The sequence below is a fragment of the Orcinus orca genome, chromosome 5 (genome assembly GCF_937001465.1).
Source record: "Orcinus orca chromosome 5, mOrcOrc1.1, whole genome shotgun sequence".
NCBI classification, from domain to species: Eukaryota; Metazoa; Chordata; class Mammalia; order Artiodactyla; family Delphinidae; genus Orcinus; species Orcinus orca.
Genome location: NC_064563.1, coordinates 45,787,782 through 45,805,587, shown reverse-complemented (window position 1 = coordinate 45,805,587; position 17,806 = coordinate 45,787,782). Strand labels below are relative to the sequence as shown.

Sequence of the window (17,806 nt, the reverse complement as noted above, 5' to 3'; positions counted from 1 at the left end):
GAATCCCGAGGTCGCGCCCGGATCAGCGCGGAGGCCTGGGCGCCGCGCGACGCCGCCCTCCTGGGGGTCAGGGCCCGCGCGTGCGTGCGTGCGAGCGAGAGAACAAGGGGCTTAGGGCCCGGCGCGTGGTCTGCGCGCGCCTGGCCGCGCGTGCGGCTGCGGTAAGGCTGCGTGTGCGCGCGGGGCTGGAGCTTAGGCCATCCGCCCACGTCGGAGCACGGTGCGCGCCGCGCGGGGGGGTGAGTGTGGTCCGGGGTGGGTGCTGGGGCGGCGCGGAGGCCTCGGAGCCCCTCGGGCTGGGTGGCGGGCGTGGCGCTGGGACCTGCTCCGCCGCTGACGCGCCCTCCTCCGGGACACCGAGGCCCGGACAGCTGGGCCGGGAGGCGGGCCGGTCGGCGCCGCCCACTTTTCCGGCCCTCTCTGGGAGCGCGGCCGGGGTTGAGCGGCGAGCGGCCGCGCCCAGACCCTTGGGCCTCCGCGACTGTTTGTTCCCCCACCGGGTGAGCGCGGGAGGTGGGGCCGCGGGCGACACCTAGGAGCGCCGGGGTGCGTGGTAGGGCCAGGCCGAGGCTGCGAGGAGCATGCTGTCCGCCCTGCTCTGCCCCAGCGCGCAGACTACTCCCTTCCCGTCTCCTCGGGGAGCAGCACGAAGCAAGTTGGGCGGGTCGGCGGGGGAGCGGACGGGGACGGTGATTCGGTGTCGGATTCCCCAAGCAGGCCTGGGGTAAAGCCTTGACAAGGAGTTAGGGAAGGGCCCAGCAGCCGAATTGTGGGAGGCTTGTTCCTCCTGGGGAGGGGTGGGGAGGAATGTGGACCTAAGGAGGAGAATGTGCGAATTGGCCAGAGAGAGGAGGAAACCCGAAGAGGCTAGGGCTACAAGATTTTTAAAAGGGGTCTTAGCAAGCATACAAGGCATTTTAAAGGAAATCTTTAAGGTGCAATGGAGCCTCACTTTTCAAGCAATAGGGAATGATGCCAGCAGCAAGCACGAGTGGCATTCCGTGTTTCTTCTCTCTCTTCCACTGTTGGAGAGAATGTGCAAAGCAGAGACGGTTTTCTTTCCTTCATGTGTTTTGCACTTAGTACCAGCGTTTAGGAGGTGGCTGGTTTGTCAGGTAGAGCTATCAATAAGGAACAAATTACCAAACCATGTCTTTTTTTCTGTTTTCAGAGGTGAGGAAGATTTGAGTTTGTAGTCTTCACCTGGGAACAGCTTTGTGTTTTAGATTTCCCCAGGCGGCTTAGACAGAGGTAGGGAGCTGATTTTGTGCTCTCAGAATGTGTTGATGCCTGATAAAAGCATACATTGAACCTGTATCCGTGTAGAGAAGGGAACTATTTACTATTTAGAGATAAGAGTCTAAGACCTTTTTTTTTTTCTCCTGACTAGAAAGTTCGTTCAAATGAATGGTTGTTGGGTAATTCCAGTCCTGAAAATAAAGCCTGTTATCAAAACAGTGGCCAAGTATAATTCCAGATGAGATGCATGAAGTGATTTGAGAGCAAGGAGGAAGAAGAGAGGATCAAAGCTTTTCCAAAAATGAAAAGAATGTTGATATATAATGGTTTGCTCCTATAGCAGCTTGCTAGGTATAGAACATTAATTTTAGATGTCTCATGCCCAATGTTGTTAAGTTATGACTGAGATACATTCTTTTTCTGTTCTTCTGTTCAGTAGTGCACGGCATATCTTTTAATTAAAGCATGGAATACGGAAAACAAAAAACTTCAGTTAGTGTTTTAGTCTCATCTGAAATTCTACAGGTAAGTTCCTCTTATTTTAATTGAGAAATTATCCTTATCGGTTAAAATTGACCATAATAGTCTCCTTTATAAGATTTTAAGGATCATTTATGCAGCTACATGTTTTGTTATATATTCTAGTATATTTCTTCCCTAAAGGATTTGAGGAGTTGGAAGAGTTAAGCTCAATTAAACCATTTTAGGTTATATATATATATTTTTTAAAAAATTGAATCATTATTAAAATACCATGGTATTTCAGGAAAACTTAACTATATAAACTTATTTTAGTGGTCATATTCAACTCAAGATCAGACTCAACTCTCTTTATCCCTAAGAAAATACACCAGTGGTTACTTTTCTCTCTTTTCCTTCCCTTTCAAATGATTTGCCTTGTCTCTGTGCCCAGTCTCCAGCTCTGTTCTGTCCACCATTGGCTGATACAGGTAGAATCCCATTTTAGGAAATGTCTTTATTCCTTCTGCAACCATAATATGTCCAGGCCAAATATGCTTCTCTGTTACATCAGAAAACAGCTATCGTTGCTCATCCCTGCTCACTGTGTAGTAGATAAACACACTACAGCTTCATGAATGAGGTCAAAACTGGAGGGTCAAACAGGATGCTCTTAAATGACCTGGCACAGCAGATAAATTCAAAAGTTGCAGTTCATTTAATAGCAGGTTCTTTGGCAGATATCTTTTTTTGGACTATGAGCAATGATTTTGCTTTAGTAAAAAGTTGCATATTATAAATATCGATTTGCTTTTGCAATCGGAGCTTTTGATACATTGTGAATTAGAAGAGGGAAGGCGATGGTATAAGTTAGAAGCAACTTGTAGGGGGCATGTCTAGGTGAGGGAGAGATGAAGCCGCAGAACAGTCTGTAGTGTGGGACCCTGAGAGGCAACAGGATAGAAGATTTGGCTAGGGGTGTAACTTGCACTCCTTGAAACTGAGAAATTAAGGAATAAAAAACAGAGCTAGAGTAGATTGTTTCCCATTCTGTGTGGATCTGACCCTGACACAGGTAGTTAGTCAGGAAGTCAAGGCCTTTTGTTGTCCCCTTATAGCATCCACAGCCTAGTTTAATACTTCTCATCCCTGCTACCCTCCAGGAACCATTTCATGTAGGGAACATGTTATGAGCACTAGGATCCCCTTTTCAGTGACATAGCCTTCTGGGGTAATGAGGAAACATAGAGAAGAGAGACCTTAGGAGGTTTTGTTGCTGTTCTGAGATGCCATTTCATGGGGCTAGACAAACACTTTCAGACCAGCAGCCTATTTTGAAAATAGTTTTATTGGAGCACAGTCACATCTATATGTTTAATAATGTCTACGGCTCCATTTTCGCTACAAAGGCAGAATCAGGTAGCTGGGATAGAGACCATGTGGCCCACAGAAAATGTTTGCCATTTGGCCTTTTATTTTTTTTATTTTTATTTTTTGCGGTACGCGGGCCTCTCACTGTTGTGGCCTCTCCCGCTGCGGAGCACAGGCTCCGGACGCGCAGGCTCAGCGGCCATGGCTCACGGGCCCAGCCGCTCCGCAGCACGTGGGATCTTCCCAGACCGGGGCACGAACCCATGTCCCCTGCATCGGCAGGCAGACTCTTAACCACCGCGCCACCAGGGAAGCCCTAGCCTTCTACTTTTAAAAAGTTTGCCCACTCCTAGGCTAGAACATAGATTTCTGCTAACCTCCAAAGCAGTGCACTTTAAGTAGGCTCTTTTAAGTTTGAATTAAGGAAGTACTGCTCCCGTGAAACATTTCACAAGTCTGCAACCACCTACTACCAGCATGACAGTGAGAGCTCCAACCGTGTCTCTTATCTGGAGCTATATTTGGCTATTATTTCGGTAACAGAATTTGTTTTCAAGAACGGAGTTACCCACTTGCTGAGAGAAAAAATTATAATCAACTCTTATCTCAGTATTAAATAGTTTCATTCTCTAAACTGATATAATTTGTATAATTTGCACTTTGGCGGGCATCTACACATTCTGAGAGTGCAAACTCAGCACCTTGTCATGACCGGTGGCCACAGGTTTGGAGACATTTGAGCTGGGGCTGGGGGGGGTGTCCCTCCATCTTCTCCAGGTGGGCTTTGCTCATAATGTTCAGTCTAAAACTTGGAGTCATGAACCTTTTCATGACTGTCCATGCTCTGCATGGTGTCAGCAACTTGAGGGCCAGGCAGCCTAGCCTGTAACACATGTCTGGCATGTCGAATGACTGAATGAAATACATTCAAATAGCTAAGGACAAGGGAAGCAGTAACTTAGCTTAACAGACAAGAATGACAAAGATCTGTAATACTACTCACCTAGGGCAACAATGGGAAGAAGTGTTAACTAGAGCAGCTTGCACTGTCCTCTTCCTCCAATGAGTAAAGCTGTTTGTAGCAAAACAGAGACAGGCAGCCCAGCTCTCAAGGCAGCCTTGGTGCTCCTCTGCCTGACTTGTGTCATCTTTGCTCTGCTCCAGTTTTCCTAGCTTCTCTGAACCTGGTTATCCTGTTGCCTCTTCCCATAGGCCGCTCTGTCACATGGCTCCCTCAGACTGCCTACCACTCAGGGCAGAGTGAGTCCACTTCTGTTGTACTCTTTGCTCCCTACCCAGGAATCTCAAGAGGCTATGGGATTGGGTGTGAGGTTGGGCTCTTCTACAGGCACTGTGCTCTGGAGGCGGAGCACAGCAGTTGGAGTTGAACCTAAGTTTGGGTTCCAGGTCTCCTTGTATCTGGGCTGCACCAGTCTCTGAAAAATGAGATAGTGATACCCATTTTACCATGTTGTGAAATGTGCTTTGTAAATTGCTGTAGAAGTGATACAGACTTAAGCCCAAGAGTCCAGTTAACCTTAAAAAAAAAACACCCTGCTTAAAAGTCTAACTCATTGGGCTTCCCTGGTGGCGCAGTGATTGAGAGTCTGCCTGCCGATGCAGGGGACACGGGTTCGTGCCCCAGTCCGGGAAGGTCCCACATGCGGCGGAGCGGCTGGGCCCGTGAGCCATGGCCGCTGAGCCTGCGCGTCCGGAGCCTGTGCTCTGCAACGGGAGAGGCCACAGCAGTGAGAGGCCCGTGTACCGCAAAAAAAAAAAAGTCTAACTTATTACAAAGAGTACATTTTTTTGTGTGGGTTGGATACAAGTGCAGATAAGGCAGGAGCAAAGAGAAAATCTCAAATAAATTTTCCTTGTCATGTTCTACTACCTTTGGCCTCTCCTCATCTTTCTCAGCCTAAAGATCCTACATGCCGCAAGCCCAGAAATCTATAAAATACAGTTGTCCTCAGTATCTGCAGGGGATTGGTTCTAGGACTCCCTCAGATACCAAAATCCATCTCAAGTCCCTAAAATGGCATGGCATTTGCATATAATCCATGCACATCCTTCATATACTTTAAATCATCGCTAGGTTACTTGTAATACCTAATGTAATGTAAATGTTATGTAAAACATAATGTTTAGTTATGTTAGTTGTAAATACAATGTAAGTGATATGTAAATAGTTGCCAACATACATGGCAAATTGAAGTTTTGCATTTTGGAACATTCTGGAATTTTTTTTTTTTAATATTTTTGATCCAAAGTTAGTGGAGCCCATGGTTGCAGAGCGCTGTGTTCCCATATATTGTTATTCCTACAATAAAATACTTTGTTTACAAATGGTATATGATATGCGTTTTTAAAATAGGTTTTTAAAAACCCAGGTGTCTTCTACCTCAACACACAAGAGGCTGGAGGTTTCCATTTTAATGAGGCTAAAATGAAGGGCATTCTCCCATACATCTCAGAATATCTGAGGGTGGTGTCACTGCAGCCAGCTGGGGATGCAAGGGCAGAATGGGGAAATAATAATGGAGTATTAGGTATTTATACTCACTGTCTACCTAAAACTGTATAACAACCACAGAGAGTTATGCTTCATATGGGGGGTTTTCTTAAACTCATTGAGTACTTCAGATTCATTCTTAAAAATGGAACAATTTAAAAATTTTATGCAAAATGAAACCTTTTCTTTTTAAAGGTTTTTAAAAAATTATTTATTTGGCTGCATTGGGTCTTAGTTGCAGGATCTTTGTTGCAGCACTCAGGCTCCTGTCTAGTTGTGGTGTGTGGGCTCTAGAGCGCACGGGCTTAGTTGCCCCACGGCATGTGGGGTCTTAGTTCCCCGACCAGGGATCCGACCGGCGTTCCCTGCATTGGAAGGTGGATTCTTAACCACTGGACCACCAGGGAAGTCCCAAACCTTTTCTGTATACTAGATTTTAAATATGAATAACAAAGTCATGGAATCTTGGAGTTGGAAGGGACCTTAGAAGTTATCTAAAATAACTTAAAACTCAGTGAGGAATTAACCTTTGTAACATTCCTGCCAGCTGCTTGAAGATTTCTGTTGGTGAGGAGCAGCCCATTCTAGTAATCTATACTGAACCTTCCCACTGGTTTTTTTTTTGGCTGCGTTGGGTCTTCATTGCGGTGCATGCTTTCTCTAGTCGCGGTGAGCGGGGTCTACTCTTCGTTGCAGTGCGTAGGCTTCTCATTGCAGTGGCTTCTCGTTGCGGAGCACGGGGTCTAGGCACGCAGGCTTCAGTAGTTGTGGTTCGCGGGCCCTAGAGCGCTGGTTCAGTAGTTGCGGCACACGGGCTTAGTTGCACCGTGGTATGTGGGATCTTCTGGGACCAGGGCTCGAACCTGTGTCCGCTGCATTGGCAGGAGGATTCTTAACCTCTGTGCCACCAGGGAAGTCCCCCACTGATTTTTATCTTTGGACTTCCGTTTGCCTTCTGGAGTTACACTGACGTATTGTTCAAAATATCTGAAAGCATCTACCATGGCCCTTCTAAGCTTTTGTTTTCCCCAGAACAGAACATTCCTCAGTTCCTTCAGCCACTACTTCATCCAATTCTTATTATGGGAGTTGAGAAACCGACCCCTTAACCTTCCTCTCAACTGTAAATCTAACTTGCCAAGGATCCTTTTGAAATGGAACATGTATGTGGCTCTGGGTTTATGATCCCTTTTGCCCAGACTCCTTTCTCTTTCTTGAACCCAAGAGTGTGTTAGGAGTTTTAGTGTGTGAGCTGGGGGAGGGAGGCACATCATGGTACTAACCTGTAGGATTTCTGTTAGCACTGCCATTCATTTACAAGCACCTGGGGAATGCTTTCCGTGCTAGGTGCTGGGGACAGAGCAGTGTACAGAAGTGAGCATTATCTTTGTTATGGTGGAGCTAGCTGGGATCTGAGAGTTATCCTGGCCCAATCCCTTAAAGGCTCTGATGAGAGAAGCAACTCCCTAAATCCAGTAACCTGCCCCCTCCCCCAGCCACTGGAACTAGAATCCTTGTTTCCCGAGTCTCCAGTTATTCCTTTACACCATCACCTTTCTTCATACTGAATTCATACTCAACTAAAACCTTTAGGTCTTCCTAACTTAGACGGGTGTTAAAATGGTCTCCCATCCTCTCTTATGCAGTTGGTTTTTTGAACTGTGATATAGGACAGTAAATTTTTTCCCATCAGATTTCATGTTGCTTTGGCTCTATTCTAACCTGTTGAAAGCTTTTTAGATTGCAATTATATCTTCTAATGAATTTGCTATTTTTTCCTGCTTTGCCTTGCCTTCAAAATTGAATAAACCCATATTCATTTGTCTTTCATAAGAAGTGTTAAACAGGAAAAGGCTAAAGATAGGCGTGTGATTAAACCCTAGAGATTTTCTCCCAGGTTGACAAAGATGCTCTAACAGCCTTAGAACATAAATGGGAGGACAGGTCTTTGGCTGTTTTGGTCAGTACTGTATTCTCACAGTTCTAGCTTGCGCCCAAGAGGCGTGTGTTGAACAAAAGACTGGCTGTGAAAAATCCACTGGCCAAGATGGATCAGCTGATTTTGAACCATCTAGGCACTGCCACTGGACTCAGCTTTTTCCATTTTGTTCAGAGGGACCTTTCAGTGCACTGTCATCTTCAGAGAAGCTTAATTCTTGTGTGTTATCTAAGGCTTCCCTTGATCTTCTGTTCAGGGAACCCTTTTGAATATGGAGATGAGGTTAGTCAGGTGAAATTTTCTTAGCGACTCTGCTGGCTCCTGATGGCCACTGCTTCTGTGTCGAAGTGTTCACTAATGTTTACAGAAGTGTGGGAGCTTATTCAGAGTTATTTGGAATATAAACTCACTAACATTATTCCCCCTCAGCAATTCCGCCCTTCCTGAAAAGTGTACTTGGAAGAGACTTGTTGAAAATTGTTTGGGTGAGAATTAGAAAGAGCTGAGCATGATTTGCTTGGAGATTGAACTGTGTTTGCATTTAGGATTTCCCTTTTTTTAAGTTTGTGGTTTAGCTTTGTCAACTCTTTATCCCTGGGGAAGAACAGAGGTGCTTCACTACATGGAGGAAAGTATGAAGACATCAGACTAGAGAGATAAAAACAAGTCAGGAAGGATGCCTTGTACTGCAGAGGTTCCAGACCCCACTTATGGGGTGAGGACACCTGGATTTCCAGCCCTGCTCTGCTGCCTGTGAGCCCCTGACTAAGGAGCAGGTCTCCAAAGCACTTACTATAGTGCCAGGACCAGGCAGGTGCTGTTGCTACAGTTACGGAGAGAGGGGAGTATAAAGAAGTTAGGTAAGATAGAAAGCAAGTTCTTTTTGACGTTACCTTTGTTCGCCCCGACAGAGTAAAGAATATTTCATTTTTAAGCATTATTAGATTATGCACATGTAGTGGTTGCAGTTCATTCATTCAATAAATAAAATTTGATTCCCTATTATACTTCCAACTGTGTGCTTCAAAGTAAGAAGAAATGTAAGTCTTACCAAATATGCTTAATCCTTAAAGTAGCTTGATGCCTCTTGAATATCTCATACCTCAGTTTGAAAAGGTTCATGTATTTTGTAGTTCTCCAGTTCTCCAGAGAGCATACAGTAGATGTAATAATAATAACAGTTCTCTTGGGCTTCCCTGGTGGTGCAGTGGTTGAGAGTCCGCCTGCCGTTGCAGGGGACGCGGGTTCATTACCCCTGTCCGGGAGGATCCCACATGCCGCGGAGCGGCTGGGCCCATGAGCCATGGCCGCTGAGCCTGCGCGTCCAGAGCCTGTGCTCCGCAACGGGAGAGGCCCCAGCGGTGAGAGGCCCACGTACCGCAAAAAGAAAAAAAATAATAATAATAATAACAGTTCTCCAAGAGATGATAATATGCAATAAAGTTTGAGAACCACTGGCTTAAGAAAGAAAAGGGAAGAGAGAAGTAGTGGTCAGACATCACTGGTTCTGTCTGTTTCTAATATAATTGGAGGAGGTAAGAATGACAGAATTTTATATTGCTTTGTTTATGAATTAATGTGTTCAGTTTGAGAGGGTACTACTAGGGAAATTTTCTTCAAGGATATGTATTTTTTTTTGCGGTATGCGGGCCTCTCACTGTTGTGGCCTCTCCCGCTGCGGAGCACAGGCTCCGGACGCGCAGGCTCAGTGGCCATGGCCCACGGGCCCAGCCGCTGCGCGGCATGTGGGATCTTCCCGGACCGGGGCACGAACCCATGTTCCCTGCATCAGCAGGTGAACCCTCAACCACTGCGCCACCAGAGAAGCCCAAGGATATGTATTTTTAAAATAAATTTATTTATTTTATTTTTGGCTGCATTGGGTCCTTGTTGTGGTACGCAGGCTTCTCATTGTGGTGGCTTCTCTTGTTGCGGAGAACGGGCTCTAGGGGCACGGGCTTCAGTAGTTGTGGCTCGCGGGCTCTAGAGCACAGGCTTAGTAGTTGTGGCACACGGGCTTAGTTGCTCCGCGGCATGTGGGATCTTCCTGGACCAGGGATTGAACCCATGTCCCCTGCATTGGCAGGTGGATTCTTAACCACTGTGCCACCAGGGAAGTCCTGTCATTTTATATTAAACCCTATATGCATAGAACCTTTTTTAGGCAATTAGGATTTATACTTCTTTGTAGTATCATGTTTTATGCAGAAGAAGTCAGAATGTTGCACAACTGGCAGCAGTTTAGTAATTATCTTTTTTTTTTTTTTTTTTTTTTTTGGCTGCTTACGGGCAGGATCTTTGTTCCCCAACCAGGGATCAAACCCTGCAGTGGAAGTGTGGAGTCCTAACCACTGGACTGCCAGGGAGTTTCCAGTAATTATCTTTAATAGTTAGCTTGTGTTTTCGCCATGGATGACTCTGAATCTACCATGCTTGGGCCCAGAATTTCATTGAAATTTGTTTTTTGTTTGTTTGTTTGTGTGTTTGTTTTTTCCTGTCTGGACCTTTTATTTTTAAATGAACATTATCAGAATCAGTGCCGCCTATTAGAATAAGGCTTTGTATTAGAAAATAGCTGAAGAAGACTAAGCATAATCTAACAGAAACTCAGGAATTTACTTTTGGATTCAGTTTATTCTTGGGAATATTTTTGTAATATGTTAAGTGGATAAAAGCACATTACCAGACCATTTGTACAATATTCAGATATCCATCAAGCACCTACTGTGTGCTAGGCTCTGGGCATATGGCATTGGACAATATGGGCAAGGCCTTTCCTTCATGAACTTACATTCTTGTGAAGGGAACAGACAACAAACAGGCGAAGAATTCCAGGTAGGGTTAAGGGCTTAGAGGAGAATAATGTGAATGTGATATGTGATAGGAATGTGATAGAAGATAGGGGCTGGGGGAACTACTTGAGATAAGGGGCCAGGAAAGGACTATCCTAAATGACATTTTGCTGAGACCTAAAGCATGAGAAGGAGCCAGACTTTCCAAGAACCTCTAACTTTTGAGTTAGAGGGGGAACAAGGGCAGACTCCCTGAGGGAGGGAAAGAGTTTGACGCAGTCAGGGATCAGAAAGGAAGCCCTTGTGGCTGAAACAGGGGTAGGATGAGGGCAGTGGCAGCTGGTGGGATGGGGGCTTATGTTTTCCTGAGGAGAGACAGGCTTGATAGATCTTCATCAAAAATGTTAACGTTGTGGGACTTCCCTGACAGTCCAGTGGTTAGGACTCTGTGCTTCCACTGCAGGGGTCGTGGGTTGTTTTTTGTTTTTGTTTTTTTGTGGTGAGAACAGTTAAGATTTACTCTCTTAGCAACTTTCAAGTGCTAACAATACACTATTGTTAAATGGTCCACACATTGTACATTAGATTCCCCAGACACATTCTTATAACTGGAAGTTTGTACCGTTTGACCAACATCTCCCCATTTCTCCCACCCCCTAGTTCCTGGCAACCACTATTCTACTGTTTCTATGAATTAAATGATCCTAGATTCCACATATAAGTGAGACCATGCAGTATTTGTCTTTCTCTGACTTATTTCCCTTAGCCTAATGATCTCAAGGTCCATCCATGTTGTTACAAATGGCAGGATGTTTTTTTTTTTTTTTGCAGTACGTGGGCCTCTTACCTCACACCTGTTAGAATGGCTACCATGAAAAACACACAAGAGATAACAAGTGTAGGGTGATATCTCATTGTGGTTTTGATTTGTATTTCCCTGATGATTAGTGATACTGAACACCTTTTCATATACACGTTGGCCTTTTGTAAATTTGTAAATCTTCTTTGGAAAAATGTCTATTCAAGTCTTTTGCCCATGTTTTTTTTTTTTTTTTTTTTTGTGGTACGTGGGTCTCTCACTGCTGTGGCCTCTCCCGTTGCGGAGCACAGGCTCCGGACGTGCAGGCTCAGTGGCCATGGCTCACAGGCCCAGCCGCTCCATGGCATGTGGGATCCTCCCGGACCGGGGCACGAACCCGAGTCCCCTGCATCGGCAGGCGGACTCTCAACCACTGCGCCACCAGGGAAGCCCTGCCCATGTTTTAATTGTTTTTTTTTTTTTTTTTTTTTTGCTGTTGGGTTGTAAGAGTTCCTTATGGTTTTTTTTTTTAAATATTTATTGGAATATAGTTGCTTTACAGTGTTGTGTTAGTTTATACTGTACAGCAAAGTGAATCAGCTATATGTATACATATATCTCCTCTTTTTTGGATTTCATATATCCCCTCTTTTTTGGATTTCCTTCCCATTTAGGTTACCACAGAGCACTGAGTAGAGTTCCCTGTGCTATACAGTAGGTTCTCATTAGTTATCTATTTTATACATAGCATCAATAGTGTGTATATGTCAATCCCAATCTCCCAATTCATCCCACCCCCTCTTTTCCCCCTTGGCATCATACGTTTGTTCTCTACGTCTGTGGCTCTATTTCTGCTTTGTAAATAAGATCATCTATACCAATTTTTTCAGTTTCCACGTATATGGGTTAATGTACGATATTTGTTTTTCTCTTTCTGACTTCACTCTGTATGACAGTCATTAGGGTGTGGAGAAAAGGGAACCCTCTTACACTGTTGGTGGGAATGTAAATTGATACAGCTGCTATGGAGAACAGTATGGAGGTTCCTTAAAAAACTAAAAATGGAACTGCCATGTGACCCAGCAGTCCCACTACTGGGCATATACCCAGAGAAAACCATAATTTAAAAAGACAAATGCACCCCAATGTTCATTGCAGCACTATTTACAATAGCCAGGACATGGAAACAACCTAAATGTCCATCAACAGAGGAATGGATAAAGAAGATGTGGTACATATATACAATGCAATATTACTCAGCCATAAAAAGGAAAAAAATTGGGGCATGGATTTGATCCCTGGTCTGGGCACTAAGATCCCGCATGCTGCATGGTGCAGCCAAAAAAAAAAAAAAATGTTAACATTATCTTTCAGCTTTTATTATCTTTGTGCTTTGTTTTTGCATTCACAGTTCTCTGATGAACATGTATGACATTTGCAATTAGAAACATTTTATATATTTTTTAAATAATTAAATTTACTTTCACTCTGTAGAAAATAACCAACATTTTTGCACCCCAGGAAAGAATATCAGGTTATTTTTGCTTAAATAATTGTACCATTGCTGTAACTGAACTCTCTTTTCCATTTCTCTAGAGCCCTTGCATTTGAGCTGATCCCTCTGCCCACTCCCCAGTTTATTTTCTTGTGCCCAGCATGTTTTTGATGCAAAATAAAAGGTCCATACCTGCATGAATTATTAGTTACTATTCATTACTGTTGTTAGTAACTCATATTTCAGATTTTGAGAATGTGAATCTTGAGTGTTTCTGTGTAAAGATGGTAAGGCTGTGATGCTGCTTTACTGTTTGTCTCAAGGTTCAATGGTTGCAAGAAGTTAAAACCCACTCAGAGCAGCTCTGGTCAAGAGGGCTGCAGCAGACTCCCCAGGATAGGAAGGGCAGTGGCCAAGAACATGAGGTTTGGAGTCTTGTTTGATTTTTGTCTCTACCACTTACAGCCTGTAACTTTGGGCAAGTTACTGACTCTTTCTAAGCCTTAGTTTCCTCACCTGTGAAATGTGAACAGTAAAGGTCTTTAAAGCTCCTTAATTCGTGGGCTTTCTTGAAGATGACATGGCTTAGTACCTGGTGCTCTTCCCATAGCTGGGGCATCCAGGGCCAGCACATCGTGTGGACACCTGCCTACACTGATTGCACATAATATTTGAATAAACAGATAATTGATTGGACTGCCAAGCTCTTTTTACATTTCTGTTGAAGTATGGTATGCAGAAAGAAAAGTGTGCAAGTTAGAAGATAAATTATCAGAGTGAACATACCTGTAGCTACCATCTAGGCACAGAAACAGCACATGGCCAACACCCCAGAAGGTCCCCTCCAGTCTCTCCCAATTATATTTCCTCCTTCTCCCCAGAAGTTACCAGTGTCCTGAATTCTAATGCTTTAGATTACTTCTGCCTGCTTTTCAACTTTGTATAAATCGCATTATAGTGTCTGTTCTTTATGTACCTGGCTTCTTTAGCTCAACCTTATGGTTGAGAGATTCTCCATGATGTCATGTGAGCATGTAGTTTGTTCGTTTTCATTTTGTATAATGTGCTCTTCTCTAAATTTCTTTCTTCTACTGTGGGTTGTTTCCAGGTTGGGGCTCTCATGAATAGTGTGCTATTAAAAACTTTAGTGAACATTTTTTGGTGTCCTTACGGACATACACGTTGTTGAGTGTTCTGCCTGAGAGTGTAGTAGCCGTGTCATTGGGTACATGTATGTTATATCTTAGTGAATAACACTAAAAAATTTTCCAAAGTAGTTAAACCAGTTTGTTTAGTTTTTTGGGTTTCCTTTTTTACTTCAAACTACTACTTAAATATTTATTTATTAAATCATCAAAATTAGTTTTGTGATTCAGTGAATACAAAGATATTCTAGGATAGCATTTCCCAAAGTGCGGAATTCTAGTCCTGCCAGAGGCTCTGAAACTTAAAATAGGTTCTTTGTTCAGTTAAGTTTGAGAAACATTGCATAATATATCCTCTTCTCAGAGAATGTACATTAACATTAAAAACTCTGAAAAGCCCTCCATTAAAAAATAATAGTTTGAATGATTTCCAGTTTTTTGGTCCCCAGCCCTTTTGAGGCTCTGTAACACCTGTAGATAAGACACAAATGCAGCCATCTTTGGCTGCCATAAAGTTCTGTGCTTAATAACTGAGGTGTTGGTTCCTTCTCTGAGGACAGTGGTTTCATTTGATGGTTAAAGCATTTGCACACTTAATAAATCTGGAAGCTGACAACTGTTTTGTCTCTGTAGGTTTTCTGGGCTTTTCTGTTATTTGAGCTGTTTCTTCAGCTGTTGTTGATCAGCCCCCAAATCAACAATAATTACTGGTGGCCTGCTGTGTACCCAGCGTTGTGCTAAACTTGTAAGACAGAGAGGATGGTTTGCTTAATGTAAATTATTTAGAATCTAGTTGGTGAATGCGTGTGCAGTTAATACAATCACAAGTTTATTTTTTATAAAATGAAAATTATTTTTAAATTATAAATATAATTTATTTGTTGACGGTGCTATGTGACATCATTATTTAAGAAGTCAGTAATAAAATAACAGTGTCCATATTGGGCCTTTTTATATTTTTCTATGCATTGATGTTTTTGGTTTTTCTTTCTGTCCCTCCCCTGGGACATGGGATTTAGAACAGTGTCAGGGTTCACAAAGCCTACTGTTCAGCCTTCCTAAGAAGTCCTGTGGTCCCACTGTCAGGGAATGAGCCAATCCCAGATCTCAGGCTAGGCCAGCTTGATTTCTGTGCCCTCATAGTGTGTGCATTTATCTGCGTGGCTGAATGTCGTTTAACTTCAGAAACTACAGAGTGCCCTAGTGCTGACTGGTTAATTCATGTTCTCCACATAAACCTCACAGTAAGTAAATTGGTATTGATGATTTATATCTGGAAGGAGACACTTTTGAGAAGTTAACTTCTCCAAGGTCACACAGCCATTAAGTGCTGCAGACAGGATTGAGGGTGAGCCATCCAACTGCATTTTTATTATGCTGCTTTTCCTGTTTTGATAAATATAAATTACAAAGAAAGCTATAAATATAAGAGAAGGCCTATTTTTCTGTCACCCTGAATTAACAACTGCTAATATTTTAGAGTATTTGTGTCTAATCTATTTTTTCCCGTTTTCCCCACACACACCCTTCATTCTTTCACAGTGACACCCACACTGCTTAGTGTGGAAGGTGTTCCTGCGGTCCCTTTAAAAAATAGTTTTATAGCTGCTTCTGAAAGCTTACCGTTTCTTGTGTGTGGTTTAAAACTGTTTATCTAAATGGTGTATTTTATATATGGGTAATCATTCAACTTGTATTTTTTGCTCAACTTTTTATTTTCAAATTGATACACTATGTACAAATCCAGTAACTATCTTGTAGGATTCCACTGGAAGACAGACCAGCTTTTATTTATCTGTTATCTTATGGATAGACAATTAGGTTACCTCAAATTTTCCACTTTCATAGTCCCCCTAATGAGCACGCTTGTACATGTCTCCACATGTGTACACGTATGAGAGTTTCTCTAGGGTGTGTTCCCAGAAGAGGAGTGATTGGTTTTCAGTTTTGCTAGATGCAGCCCTATTGCTTACCAGAGGGGCTGCAACAGTTTGTGCTTCACAGTGTGTGACAAATAGCATTTACTCCAGTACCTGATTAATATTAAACTTTGAGATTTTTTGATGGTTTAAAAATGTTGTATCTGACTTTAATTTGCATTTCCCTGATTACTTTTGAGATCAACCCTCTTTTCATGTCCGTTGGCCGCTCTTTATTTCCTCTTCTGTGAGCTTCTTGTTCATGTCACTCATTTTCCTTTTGATTTGTAAGTTTTATATAAACTTCATATAAACAGAAAATGACAGCAGATTATTACAAATATATATTATATAATGAATATATATCCAGTCCTTTGTTTTTACTTGTTGTAAATATCTTCTCTGAGCCTGTAGCTCATCAATTTTTTTTTAAAAATATTTTATTTTATTTTATTATTTTTGGTGGCACCACGTGACATGCAGGATCTTAGTTCCCTGAGCAGGGATCATACCCACGCCCCCTGCAGTGGAAGCATGGAGTCTTAACCACTGGACCACCAGGGAAGTCCCATGTGGCTCATCCTTTAACTGTGTTTATGGTGTCTTGTCTTATAAGTAGTTTTATATTTTGTTGTGACCCAATCTCTTTTACCTTTCTTTTATGGGATATGCTTTTTGTGACTTGTTTACAAAGACTTTCCCCATGCTAAGGTCACAAATCTATTCTGTATTTCTTATCGTGGTATTAGTTTTGCTTTTTTTACATTTAATTCTTTTATCGACTCGGTATTTTATTTTGGAAATATGAATATAATTTTATTTTTTCCAGATTTATTCCAAAACAGTTTATTGAATCCTTTCCCCATTGGTTTGAAGAGCCACCTCTGCCATTTTTCAAGTCCCTATGGATGGGTGGGTTTATTTCTGGTCTTGTTATCCAGCTGTTTAATACATTGTTCTATTCCTCTGGTTTAATTACTGAGCTCTGCAAAATATTTGATAACACCAAATCCACCCGAACACCAGCTTCATTCTTTGTTCTCAAAATTTTGGTGGTTATTCCTAGATCATTAAGTTCCTTTCATAATCCTATGAATTTATTGATCAGTTTGGGGAAGTGGAATCTTACATTGGAGTTTTCTTATCCCCGAACATGTTATCTCTCTTGTTTATTCACATCTTTTTTATACTCTTCAGAAATTTTTTAAGTTTTCTACATCAGTGTTCGGCACATCTTTTGTTACCTTTATTTGACGCTGTAGTTTTTGTTGCTATTGTGTTTTTCGTGTTAGATTTTAATTTTATTTATTGTTTTAATGTTTCTGATTTGTATGTAAGCTTATATCCAGCATCTTGGTAAACTTGTTAGTTCAGGCTTCCCTGGTGGCGCAGTGGTTGAGAGTCTGCCTGCAGATGCAGGGGACACGGGTTCGTGCCCTGGTCCGGGAAGATCCTACATGCCGCGAAGTGGCTGGGCCCGTGAGCCATCGCCGCTGGGCCTGCACGTCCGGGGCCTGTGCTCCACAACGGAAGAGGCCACAACAGTGAGAGGCCTGCATACCACAAAAAAAAAAAAAAACCTGTTAGTTCTTTCATGTCATCTTTTTCCCTTTGAGTTTTCTATGTAGATGATTATATAATATGAAAATAAGGGCAGTTTTTTCTCTTCCTTGACAATTTTTATATCATATTTCCTCTTCTTGTTTAGGGGATAGTAAGGGTCACTAGAAAAACACTGAATAGTAGAAGTGATAGTGGGCATCCTTGTCTTTTTCCTGACTTTAATGGAAATACTTCTGAAGTTTCATCATTAAGTTTGCTATGGTTTCTTCAATAGGTTAAGGAACTTCCTTTCTATTCCTAATTTTTTTTTTTAATAATCACCTGTGTTGGTTTTTTTGTTTTTCATTATTTTCTGTTTTATCTTTATTATTCCTTTTATTTTCTTAGTAATAACATAGGAATTTTTAAAATTTCTTATACTCAGATCATTTATTTTCAATCTTTTTTTTAAAATATGTTATCTGTTAATGCTGATGAAAGAAGACAGACTAAAAACTCTGCATAACATATCATTTCATTTATGTGACATTCTGGTAAAGGCAAAAATATAGGGATGAAAAACATCAGTGGTTG

At 42.4% G+C, this 17,806-nt stretch overlaps 1 protein-coding gene across 23 annotated transcripts in view; it reads left to right on the top strand.

Annotated features, from left to right (window-relative positions):
• B3GALNT1 (beta-1,3-N-acetylgalactosaminyltransferase 1 (globoside blood group)) overlaps positions 1–17,806 on the top strand; it is a 32,238-nt gene that overhangs the window by 88 nt on the left and 14,344 nt on the right. For 2 of the 23 annotated variants that reach the window (XM_033409503.2, XM_033409490.2), the window contains exons 1-4: positions 258–500; positions 1,172–1,251; positions 1,676–1,764; positions 12,930–13,031. The gene's annotated coding sequence lies outside the window, so the exon portion shown is untranslated. The other 21 variants (XM_033409506.2, XM_033409491.2, XM_033409499.2 and 18 more) reach the window with 16 other exon arrangements.